The sequence below is a fragment of the Periplaneta americana genome, chromosome 2, assembly GCF_040183065.1.
Source record: "Periplaneta americana isolate PAMFEO1 chromosome 2, P.americana_PAMFEO1_priV1, whole genome shotgun sequence".
NCBI classification, from domain to species: domain Eukaryota; kingdom Metazoa; phylum Arthropoda; class Insecta; order Blattodea; family Blattidae; genus Periplaneta; species Periplaneta americana.
Window position 1 is genome coordinate 127,948,184 of NC_091118.1, and position 13,544 is coordinate 127,961,727.

Sequence of the window (13,544 nt, forward strand, 5' to 3'; positions counted from 1 at the left end):
ATGTTGTGAATTCGATCCCCGATAAGGTCGTGAATTTTGTTTATTTATTGAAGCATTTCGGTCGCACTATAACACTGGTATTAACTCAGTCCCTAAAATAAATTAGTAAAAAGTGTTTAACACTTAGTTGCTACTATGCCAAGTTTTCTCTAAATGAGATCACCATTATCAGCAACAATACTCCAGATTTAGAATAGTATCTTTGCTAAACAACGTGAGGACATTATAGTTGTAGATTATATGAACAAAAATTTCTTTTACGTTAACGATAGTAGAAAAGATAAAATGTTAGTTTTTCCCGCGTACTATGGAGTACAAGTTCTCTAAGAGAAGAAAGAATAGTGAATGTTTTGGAAACGAGATATTGAAGAGATGTTAACGACAATTTAATCAATTATATTCCATACTGTACATATGTTAACACATTTAACAATGAACTAGTGGTAATGCATTCTACTTGCTGTATTCTCAATATCCTGACAGGAAACAAAATAATTATGGTAATTTTTTCACACTAATTAAATAAAATATACTGTTATGGCCACTTAATACTTTTCGTATCGACTTTGGAGCTCTTATTCTACAAGCTATTCGTCAAACCTTTGTCGGTACACAGGTTAAAGAACGTAATTTTCACGTCATTCGAAGTCTATATAGAAAAAGTATTACTCGTACTTAGGTTTGTAAGCTGCATATGGCCTGCTAATATACCAATGCCCATGACTCACGTTACGAAATGTACGCTGGTTCGAATCCTCACTGGTAAATTTCAGCCAGTATATGGGACCCATGCCCACCCAGCATCGTGATGAATGTGGAGAGTTACGACAGACACGAAATCCAGTTTTGGAAACTAGTTATAACGACTGGAAGGATCCTCATTCTGAACACACTATACATCCATTCTGGTTGGATGATCGTTTACCTCCGCTGAAACATGTGGTCATAAGGTCAGCACCAGGCTGGTCGGCCTTGGCCCTTCATAGGCTGCTTGCGCCACGGATTGGCTTGCAGTATATGAAGACGACTCTGCGGTGCGAAATCATATTTTACATAGGCCTATACTGGGTGGAAAGAGACCGATGCATCAACATTTAAGAGGTGATTCTACATGTTAAATTTAACAAAACTTTTATTACACTTTTCCTTCGATGAAGCACAGTAAAGCAGGAAGAATATAGTCTATGCTCAATATTTGCAGCACGCTATTGCGGTAATGGCCCGAGAGAAATGACTGATTGCTATACAAGCAGATAGGTAAACATAATCTGAACAGTTAATGCCTTGAATGTTTTTTGCAAATTAAATCGTTTAACCATGAATTTAAATTGAATAATTGCGTAAATCGTTAGAATAAATCTTGCAACGTAGGGCACTGTCGCGCGTCAGCGACTGAGTACAGAAGAGGGAGGAGGGAAGGTAAAGAGTGCACGTCGCTCTTGCTAAGGTATCCTACAAGGAAAACTCAGTTCGGAATCCTAGCGGCGGGCATGCTATACCCCTTTTACAGTCCTGCAGTAGACGTGAGAGCATGCTGGGAACGGGAGCATACGTCATCTGCGCGAGATAGTAACGCCCGCTGGTTTCTGCGCACTGAGTTTTCCTTGTTGGATGGTTATAGATAGTCGTGCTTTTGCCAAATGCATCATAGAAACATAACTATTTCCTCTAAAACGGTGAATGTTAGAGAAAAAACTTATTTAGGTTTTTCTAATCTCTCCCTGTGATCTAATACCAGTTTAATTTTGGTGCAGAGGTTACCATCTATCATCTATCGTGAGAGCATGCTGGGAACGGGAGCATACGTCATCTGCGCGAGATAGTAACGCCCGCTGGTTTCTGCGCACTGAGTTTACCTTGTTGGATGGTTATAGATAGTCGTGCTTTTGCCAAATGCATCATAGAAACATAACTATTTCCTCTAAAACGGTGAATGTTAGAGAAAAAACTTATTTAAGTTTTTCTAATCTCTCCCTGTGATCTAATACCAGTTTAATTTTGGTGCAGAGGTTACCATCTATCCTGTATGTACCGCACTAGTGCATTTGTCACGAATTGTTGTCATTGGTGACAGATGGATCGCGATAATGGAAACCATTCTAAGAGAAAAACAGATCGAAGACATCAACATTACTTTGTCCAAGAGTGACTAAAAATGACTTCATTCAAGATATATAGATTTATTTTGAGCAGAAACACAGGACTAAAAACGTCATCGAGTGAGTAAAAGGTAGGCCTATTTCCAAAACAGAATTAATACAGTAGCTTAGAATTAATAAGAACTCTCAAGGAAGATAATGTTCACTATGTAACCTAGGAAGAAAGAGTTGGCACCACGCAGATACATAATAAGTACCTTAATTTAGATTATACATATTGAGAAATAAATAATCTGTTTCATAATGCCTGCGTCAGCTCAAATATAGCCTATAATAGTATTTTAATTACTTAATTAATATTAATGTGCGAAACTTTACTTTGCATTTTTATCCGGAGTTTACTAGTTCGATCACATGGTCAAAAATATACACTAGCCCGGTCCGGAGCCAAGAAGTAAACAATACTATTTCGGTCCCGGGTCAATAAATTAACAGTACTAGTTCGGTCCTAGATCGAAAATAGAGCAGTACTGGTTGGAAATCAACATTTTCCTTCCCATTTTATGCAGGCTTAGGACTGTCATAAGGCAGGGAGGGGTAAATTCGTGACTCGAGACAGCAAACTACAAAATCAACATTTTCCTTCCCTTCTCACTATAAACAACACTTTCTTCTTGTTCGGCCATCTTTGTGAAGATCCTGCTTAAAGAATGCTTACCAGTGGCTGAAATGATAGGTACGACTGCGCTTAATTATGAAAACAAGTTCGAATCGGTATCACTACCAACATCAAAACAAGTCAGTATAGATATCCTACCAGGTCGATGGCATTTAAATGTGCTTAAATGAGACAGGCTCATGTCAGTAGATTTACTGGGATGTAAAAGAACTCCTGCGGGACAAAATTCCGGCACATCCGGTGACGCTGATATAACCTCTGCTGTTGGGAGCGTCGTTAAATAAAACATAACATTTCTATACCTGCATAGTTCGGACCGAATTAGTATTGCATATTTCAGCTATGTATCTGTTGGGACCGAACTAGTATGCACCCGTTTTATAAGTTGTGACATACAAAAGAATGTTATTTTAAAACTCACTAGTGATTTAAACAATTAGTGTCAGCTCTAAGACTAGAAGAAGTGAGAGGGAACTTTACGTTGTTTTCTTTTTTTTTAATATAAGGATAGCCTATACAATTTGTTAATATTTCTAATCATTTTTATTTGTTCTGGAGGTCTGGCTAGGAATCTCTCAGAATAAAGGATTATTGTGAAGTACTGTGCATCGATTAAAATATTAAACCTCGTAGCCAAGGTATAACGTAGAAAGTGTAACCAATCGGTCACACCCTTTATTTTTTACACCGGTTTCACGTCTCACCGTAACCGCTACGGTTCTTATGGATAGGCCGCATTTCGAACTCAGTACATATGGCAGCAGAACGAGTTTGTATTGCACAAATTTTGAGGTATAAGTCCTCTACTTATAACTTGAGACAGGGCAAAACGGAAAAAATTCACCTAGAGAGACTTATGATTGAAAAATAGAAGAAAATTGGACGTACCTCGATCTTAGATAACGGAACATAGGCAATCGCTAAAGAGTGGTGTATTTTGAGAAATGCTTACCAAAGTTTAAACTCTCATTTTTCCTTTCATATAGTTCGTTGTAACAGGTTATCATCGTCCTCGCAATGAAGTTGACTGAAAAACATACAGCATCCTCTGCGTGTTAAAGTGCTGGAGATCTATGTAGATGAAAGATACCCAAAATTGAAGAAGTTATATCTGGAAAATGTACGTATTATTAATACTAATTCTTTGTACATTTCATTTCAAATTTGATCCTCATCCCGCTCACGCATATGAGCCAGCTGGTAACCATGGCCAATCTCAGTAAACAATTTCGATACTGCAAACTAAGGTTATGCGTGTGTTGTGGTTAACCAAGTTAAAAGCCTTCTATTCCTGTTCGATGTCGATTTAGAATGCAATGTGGACGTTAATTTCCAACATGGAAAAGCATCTCATTCTGACAACAAACTGGGGACTACAGGAAATCTCAATTTTTATTTTTAATATATTTGAATGCTTCTCATTCCGGATACTATGAAATGCTAAAAGTGTTCCATTAAATAATAAATATTAAAGTGTATAAAATATATGTGAATAAATATTCCAGCTTTTTTTTAAATCTTGTACTTATATATATTTGTGGTTTTGTACTAACGAAGTCGCAGCCTTTCTCCCATTTAAGGATAACGGTTAACGCATGTCGTCATATTGCTCATTGTCAAATATTTTTACAATTTCTAGTATGGATGTTCATATGAACAGTTACGCCCTATGCTCACGTGACCTACTTAGTGCAGTAAAATCCGGTGAGTTGTAGAAACACAGCATCTGCCAGACATTTACAATGACGTCGATATATATACCACACAGCCATTGGTTGACCAAGGAATGAAATATTTTACTCACCATTTAACAAATATGGCAACCCTCAATAAAACTCGTGTGTTATTTGCTGTTGTGCTACCATTTACCCACTTTGATGTGAGACCATCTCATTTCCGACCGAGATATTATTAGATGGGGATTCTTTCCAGAGATCTCTATGGTACTTTTCTTTCTTTGTCTCGTATACACATTCTGTGATGCGAATTCCAAGACTTGTGTTGCTGAAAATGCCAGAGGGTTGTCTTAAGGACAACATTTTCTTGTTCAAAATGGCTCATCTCAGCAGACATCACTGGTCAAAGATGTGAATGTTTAAAAGAAGCACGATGCGTCTTCCGTCGTTGTGCACAATAACCCCTTACATCTCTTTACAAGCCATACGAAACTCAGTCACGTTGGTGTTTTATTTAAATAAATGGAATCGAAATATTCATACTTGTGCAATAAAGTCGTGCAAAATTGAATATCTCGCAGTATAGGCCTACTCTGTCGACGCACTGTCAGTTGAATGAATAGAATGATCATTTTTCACACTGCAGACTCGGGTTCACACACTAGTGAGTGCTAATGGAATTTGTGCTACATATAGACCGTATTTGTAGACAATTTACAACAGTTGCTACCGATTTTCCCCCTATTTCATAATCTCTCCATTAAATATCATAGCCTACTGCTTCAAGGTGTGTCAATCCAAAGTGGCCCATCCGCGCGATGTCTTTGGTATCCGTACTGTAGTAAGAGTACACATCATTTTCATGCGACACGCTGAGTTGACGCTGGTAATACGTTATGTAGTCATTCAATTTAACAAAGAACATACTGAAACTACCCATCACACCTGTCTATACATTCTTGGCACCTGGTTAATAATATATTCTCTATCACTCCCTCAAGTTCCCGCCGAGAAATAGTGGTAATCTCCTGACAGATATGCTTGAGATCTTCTAAGTTGCGTGAGTTAGTCCTGTATATTTACCTTATTATTAAACATCACTGGAGTCAAGTCGGGGGATCGACAGGGCCGCAGATGAATGACTCACCAATGATTATCCTGGAACCCTCGGTTACTTTCTTGTAGGGAAACTTCGCTGTGTGTAAGGTGGCAGGATCCTGCTCAAAGAATGCGAAATTTCGTTCCGCCGCAGACAACTCTTGAAAAAAAGGAGCATAAAACATATACACATAGGCCTGCCTAACGGTAGTAATTGTTTCTTGGAAAGAAATGATTCGAAAATTATTTCCCTCTCATGGTACACAATATATCAACTTCCCCGCAATGTATGGGAACCTCGTGAATAATGTCTGTTTTTTTTATGGGCCAGTGACTGCAATTTTGTGAATTTGCATAGCCTAGGAGATGGAATCAAGCCTCGTCGGATAACAAAATAAAATATGAATCTATGTCTCCATCATGCATGTTATTCACTACTTATTCTCAAAATCTACGCATTTTCCAGGATCGCCCGGTTGTAGGTCATAACTAGGCTTCGAAGTTGAGGCATAATTTACTCTGAAGTTAAGTACACACAGACTAATACAGTGTTTACAAAACACCTAGCAAGGCAGTCCTCTCTCCTCACATACCATATCATGTCAGTTGAATGGAGCTGTTGCAAGAAAATTAAACGTTAGCCTGAAGGACAAACATAAATATTACATTGGACAGAATACTGCATATTGTATTATCATCTCTCTGGAATAGAAACGTATTATTTTTCTTGAGCCTATGAACAGTTATTTCAGGGCAATACTATTTACAAAGATCCTTTGTAACAATTTTCATAACAATAATAATAATAATAATAATAATAATAATAATACTTTTTTGTTAGAATATGAGGACATCTTTTGTAATTGTACATAAATTACAATATAAGGAAAGGAAGCGACATAAATAATGTACAAAATTGCAATATAAGAAAACGAAACGACATAAATAAAGTAATTATAAAATATAAGTCACAGAAATAGACTTGTCTGAAAATAATACGATTACTATAAAAGAAACAACATTTAGATAAAACATTTAGAAAACATTATGTTCTATTTAATATAAATCTAACCCCCGTATGAGTAAAGTTCGTGTTCGTGGGAATAACTGAGCATAGATTAGCTTAGGCCTAATGAATAATTATCAAGAAACTAAGACAATAATATACCTAAAAATAACTCAATTACAGTATTTAGTAAGAATTTAATATTAGTAAGAAATCAGAATGAGAGTTCTGTAGGTTAACTTGATAACAGAATAGACTAAACTGAGAATCAAATTAATGAAATTGAAGTATTTCATATTCACAAGATACTTATTCAAAATATATAATATGTTAAATATAATATATTAATATTAATTTAAATTACTTATTTCAATACCTTCTATTTCTAATTTGGATTTATACGTTATAATTTTTAATATAGATACCGGTACTTAAAAATCATGTCGTAAGTATTTAGACAATAATTAAGACTGTACATTTACCAACGGTTGTGACACATTTTGTCTTTTCAAATAAAATAAACTTATTTATATTTGCAAGGTTTTTTGTGTATGTGTGCATAGGGGTTAACATGTTGTATTGCATGGAAGAAGGTCGCGGGTTCGATTTCCAATGGGATCATGTAACATCTCCATGAATCTAATCCATCTGACCGCACTATGGCCCAGGAGTTAGACTTCAACAGAAATAAGTGTCAGGCATATTTTCTTTAAGGTAAAAGCGGAACGCACGAAAGACTGACCATCTTACTGCTACTAATACTGAATGTATAGAAAAGAAGGGAGCCTTAACCTCCTGCTAACCTATGGGTCTCTACGACTTACAATACGCATATCACGCGGTAGTGTACCTTTACCTTTTTCTAATTTTCTATGACTTTGTAGCTTCAGTACCCGGAAGAACGAGAAATTCACACTTATTTTAGTCAGTTATATTATTTAGATCTAGAGTAATCAGGTAGTTGAGTTGGCAATAGCGAGATAGTATTTGGCGAAATGAGACGTCATTATCTGACATTCGCCTTACAGTTGGGAAGAGAAGGGCTTGATGGCCTTATCTCTACTACCAGGTTAAATAAATATATACTATACCCTCAAAAAAACCTAATTAATCAACCTAAGCGGGAATCGAACCCACGCTCAAGCGCAACTCCTGGCCAGTAGACAAACGCGTTACTGCCTAAGATACGTCGGTAGGCTTTAACACCCCTGTTGGGCAAGCAGCCTAATATCTAGCTGATTTGAGGTCTACACCCCTTGACACGGAAAATGGTCGCTCTCCTTTAATGTGAATTTGTTTAAATCCCGTTAGGGTTAACGCGAGTTTCACACGAGAAAATATTAAGAATCGATGTCAGAGAATGAAGTAAAGTCGTAGCAGTGACGTACAGTATTTTTATATCATGAAATACATATTCCCTACGAACCTAAGCGATAAAGCTCTTTCTTCTCGTTACAAAGACCGAGTTTCGAATCTCTCTATGTAAAAGCATGCGTGTAACACAGCAGACAAGATGATTCCCGAAATATTCCCAGGTGAGACAGGCTCTGAACAGCGACCAATTTCTATGTCAAAGGATGTACAGATAAGGAATTAAAATTTGGAGCGAGTCTTGATGGGAGTCCACCTCTATGTAGGTAAAAATTTCACACGATTTTTCACAAGTATCATAATACGAGTATACTCAGGGAAGGGCTCTTGTTTACTGCACATGCGCAGTGTGTTGTAAGCGAAACATACAATATGGGAGCTCCAAATTTTATTTCCGTATCTGTACATATTAATGGGAATTTTTCGAGCGGTAGCCGAAGTTAACCAATCGTATACCTATGCAATACTTCACTCTCCCGAAATTTACGGGTTTTTCCCCCGAACTGGAAACTTGACACCAGAAAATCCTTTTGTAAATAGTTTTAGAACTTCTAGTGTACATAAGAATTATACATGAACACATGATATACTAAAGAAAGCCTAAACTCAACCATACAGCACACACTTTTTAAAGAACTCCTGTACTCTGAATATACACACGCCTTTTTACAATGGTTAATGACAGACCGAAAACACTTCGCATATGTGTGATGTAGTTTGCCTTGACGCGCTAGGAAGCAAACGGTACCGAGAAATCCCGCATGAGGCAAAGGTTAGACTGAGATAATCAGTGCAACCGATATAATTTCTGCAGTTTGGAATTAGTCAGCAAACCGCCTTCTTAGAGATTTTCCTATTCGTTGGATGTCTATGCCCTAAATGGGAAACAACAGTGTTATTAATTCATTCACTTATTCAGATTTTCATCCATCCATCCATTCATCCATCACAAAATAATAGTCTGGATCAAATTTTAACTACGTAAATAGATTATACAGAGTGTTTCATAATTCCTATTACAAATTTCTAGGACTTATAGAGGGGCCTAAGTAGATAAAGTTTTGATTGGAAACCCATGTCCGGAAATGTATCGTTTCGATGCAAAATAAGTTTGTTGTATTCTGACAAAACTGGTATATGATGAAGTGAGACGATGCGGAAAACTTTCGTGATATATGCGTTGTTCATTATCGATTGTGCTGAATGTTTGTGAAACTTGGACTCTCATTTTGAGAGAGGAACAGAGGTTGAGAGTATTGGAGAATAAGGTACTTAGAAAAATATCGGGGGCTAAGATGTGTGAAGTTATAAAGGAATGGAGATAGTTACATAAAGCAGAACTGTACCCATTTTATTCGTCTCCTAACATAATTAGGAATATTAAATCCAGATGTTTGAGACGGGCAGGGCATGTAGCAAATAGATCTATGGGTGAATCCAGAAATGCGTGTAGAACTGACTGTAAACAGAAGACACACGATTTGTTTGTGTACCGTGAAGCGGGAGATTTTAAATCAAATCGATCTTGAAACCTCTTTTGCACCGAAACGAAACATTTCTACTTAGTCCCCTCTACAACCCCTAGAAGTTTGTAATAGGAATTATGAAACATTCTCTACAAAAGTGAAATGCGGTAAAAGTATTAATGTTTCATAATATGGAGACTTATTCAGGACTTCAAAGCAAACATAGAAAGATGAAAGTTGCGAGGGATTCATATTAAAGTAATATTCCTAAACTGCAGTGGATTTTACCGAACAATAAAAAATGAAAATTGTTAACAATTAGAAATAAAGGGGATCAACGTAAGTATTAAAGTAGCGTGGTTGGATCAAAATTCCTGAGCATCAGACTTTCAGCATGTGCAGTTGAGCGAAGGTCAGGATATAAACGTGGAGAGAATGGTATTGAAGGCCGTCATTCGGAGCCCAGGCTATAAAAATGGTTTCCCCCACTTGCGAAGCTCATAAAAATTGGTCGTATCGGCAGACGACTGCACAGCACAAGCAGGGCGTTATATGGCCGCTATGTTCTGAGTACAAATAAGGTTTGCCCGTTTATTATATTGCTTGAAAATCACTTGCTAATCACGTTTCACCCTATTCTCTTGATTTTATATCCATTGTAGAGCCATAAGTAGTCATTGAAAATTATTACTTCAGGATGCAGGTCGAGATAATTAGATCTTGCATTAAAATTCTTCATAAAATTCATTCGACGTTTTATCTTGTATTCGTAATATGATTATATAACATTTCAGAGCGTTTCTGATGGAACGTATAGCGCCCTTTGGGTAGTCCAATCCTAGATCAAGGTATTTATTATTACACGGACTCGGATTCGATTTCCGGCGTCGAATGGAGTAATACTTTTTGTGAAAAAGATCGGAAGGTGAAGGTTTTCCTTGAGTTATGCCGTTTCCCTAATTTCAGAAAAATTATTCCAAAAATAACTTTTATTTAATTTACCTTCTCCTATAATTCAATATAATGCACACGTTTCATAAGAGTTTAATTATTTTAGATCGAGATGGCCTTTCACAAATACTCTGTATTACGCCCACAATCATGAACCGGTATAGAGGAAGCATGTCGAAACGGCCAGTTGAAGAAAACTGTTGGTATTTGGGGGTTGGTGTGTGAAATCTGGTGAACGTTATGGAAAGTTCTGAGTCTATTTTCACGATAGCGATGGGCTCAACAGAATTAGCAAAAGCTCGCAGTATGTTCATCTCTTCAAAAAAGAAAGAAAATGGTACCGTGATTTAAATTTAGTCATATTCAGCTTCAGACTCTGATCTTTCTTCTGCTATAATCATATCATTGGCCTATCGTTTTTTCGGTGATTCTGGAAAAGAACATGGCTATTGCATTAACATTTACAAAATCTCCCTTGTAATAATATTTTAAAATATACAGTAGTTAAACTCATTAGAAGAAGAATAAGATTGTTATTTCCATGGTTCGTCGTTCAGTAAAATAATGACCGCAAAGAATGGTCACATTTTCTGCATGTTGTTACTTTGAAACCAACCTTGTAACCGAGGCTTAACAGTTCACAATTATTTTTGTTAGATTATTGTCTCTTATTAAATCATTAACAAAGAGTGGTAGCTGGAAATCAGGATCAACAGTGCTGCATCTTCATGGCCCATGTTTGGTTTCAGGAGGATGTGTGAGGGTTAATCATTTATGGTTCATACGCCAGGTGGCGTACGTATTGGTAGGGAAACGTCATGTAGTTCTGACCTTATAGTAGAGGGACTCTTCGGATTAACTTACTATGACACGTTTTAATTTTGTACTGAAACCAGTTATTTTTGTTAGGAAATAGTGACAGTCAGAAGCCTGATAAGCCCCAGGGTCCGGAGCTTCAAGCCGTTCATATATCTGCATCGGAAACCCGTACTCTTCCCAAAACTTCACTCAACTTATTTTTACTGTTACAGATGATAGATGAAATTAGGGGAAATGAGAGTTGATGGAATGATGGAAGGAAACGGTAGTGCCCCGAGAAAACCCCTCTGCAACGTCTCCTTTGTACACCACAAATTCTATCACGACATGGCTGAGGATCGAAACAGGGCCGCCTGAATGGAATACTAGCGTGATGGCACTTGAGCCATAGACGCGGCAAACCATCCAGTATAGATTGACGTAGTTATACGAGTAATTTCATAGAATGCTCAAGATATCAGGCGAAGAACCCAAAATTAGTGTACGATATGCATACTATTTTCCTTGGATGAAGGTAATTTTATGGAAGAAGACCCCACTTTTCTACCAATGTATAAGGTTCCGCTTCCTCTAAATTCAAACAAGTTGAAGAATATCCCAAAATTGTCATAGTATCTCAGAAACCCTGAAAACAAAATATTCTATGACACTATAAATGTTACAGGGCACACAAGTGATTATATAGGCATACAAGATGACATCACCTCTGATGATAATAACAGTGGAGCAGAGGACCTATAAACATACTGGCCTATCCAAGAGCTATTCTTGTATTTCCCATTAAAATAACTATTTTGAAGTGTAAATAAATATGTATAATAATTATGTAGTTTATTGCTTGGTTTTCACTTGTTTTCCTTTGCCTTTTTAAAAAAATTCTTAGAAGAATGTGTTTAAGAAAAAGACCGCCATAGTCCATGCCTATTAAGATTTCAGGCCTGGTTTTAGGCATTAACATTGCATTTAAAGAAAAGTCAATATGATAGGAGATTTCTATATATGTTTATTTTATTATATCATAAAATGTACACCGATTCAACAATAATTGTCAAAGATTTTGCTGTATTGAAAAATTTTATTTTCGGACTAAAGTTATTTTTATTTTTTTTGCTAAATGCTCTTCAATTGTAATGACGTTACAAATTACACGTATGATACAAAACTACTAAATTGATTTTTCGAATCGGGTTGACATCTAAAAAAGATTATAGAAATCAGAACCATTTATTGTGAAATGCGTAAGTGAGAATTGAGGAAAGTATCATATATAATAATTCCGACAAGGAGGAAGCTCGTGTAAATCGTGTTGGCTAGCGAATGGACAAATACTGAGAAAATTGGATGGAACTAGAAAAACTGGACACGGGGTTATGCATGCAATGGAGTGGCAAGATAGAAGACAGTCGAAACTCGGGTCCGTAATAACACAGAAATATGACTCACAAGTTATTTATTAACACTGAATAATATACTGAAGCTATTTGGCGTGATTCTATAGTCGACAGCGAACAATAGGCCCAGCTGACCTACTTGAAATGTGTTTGCTTCCATTGTTAGCCTTTATGTGGCGGAATGTGATTCATTTTGTTTGCGCATCCCGCTCGTTCCAATTTTTATGATAATTACCACAATTTGCTCTGTTCAGTCTTTGTATTTTATTTTTAGTTTTCTACTGTAGTATTTTATTGACCGTCAGTTGTGTGGACAAAAAACTCTGGAAAGGAAGCGACACTGTCTCATTCGAGAGAATATTAGAGTCTGATTAGATGAACTTCATTCGATAGACGAGTCTAAAATCAAAACTAAGCGTTAATAATAAGCAAGTACTAATTTTTAGTAACCTCATTGAATAAATAAACACAATTACTTTTTCTTAAGGTACGGTACATTATTAAAATCTTAACTTTTCCAGTCCTAATCTACAGCTCGAAAATTTTGACTGTTGCTTACCAATTACACAACATAAAAGCAGAAGAATTCCGCCAATCACCGACTCGATACAGCTCATATGATCATCAACAAATGAGGAAGTAACGAGATGAGCTGATATTACAAACCTAATGGAAATTTTAAGGGGTGTTCTGTAATTTTGTTATAATAGGCCTATGAGATTCTATTGAGGGCAGAGGTATATCGAATTCCATTTATCATTCCTAAATACAAGTCAAAATGAAATTGAAATGCTAATAAATAGAGAAAATAATGCTGTGACCATGGTTTAAAATCAACAAGAGTGTTTTGACATATTTATGATTACTTGAAAATATTCATCGTTTCCAACGACTACCATTTGTAAGGAAAACAGGCTATTAGATCTATTTTATTTAATAAATAATTATCTTTATAGTTACGTACGTCTTCGATTAAAAATTTTCTTCA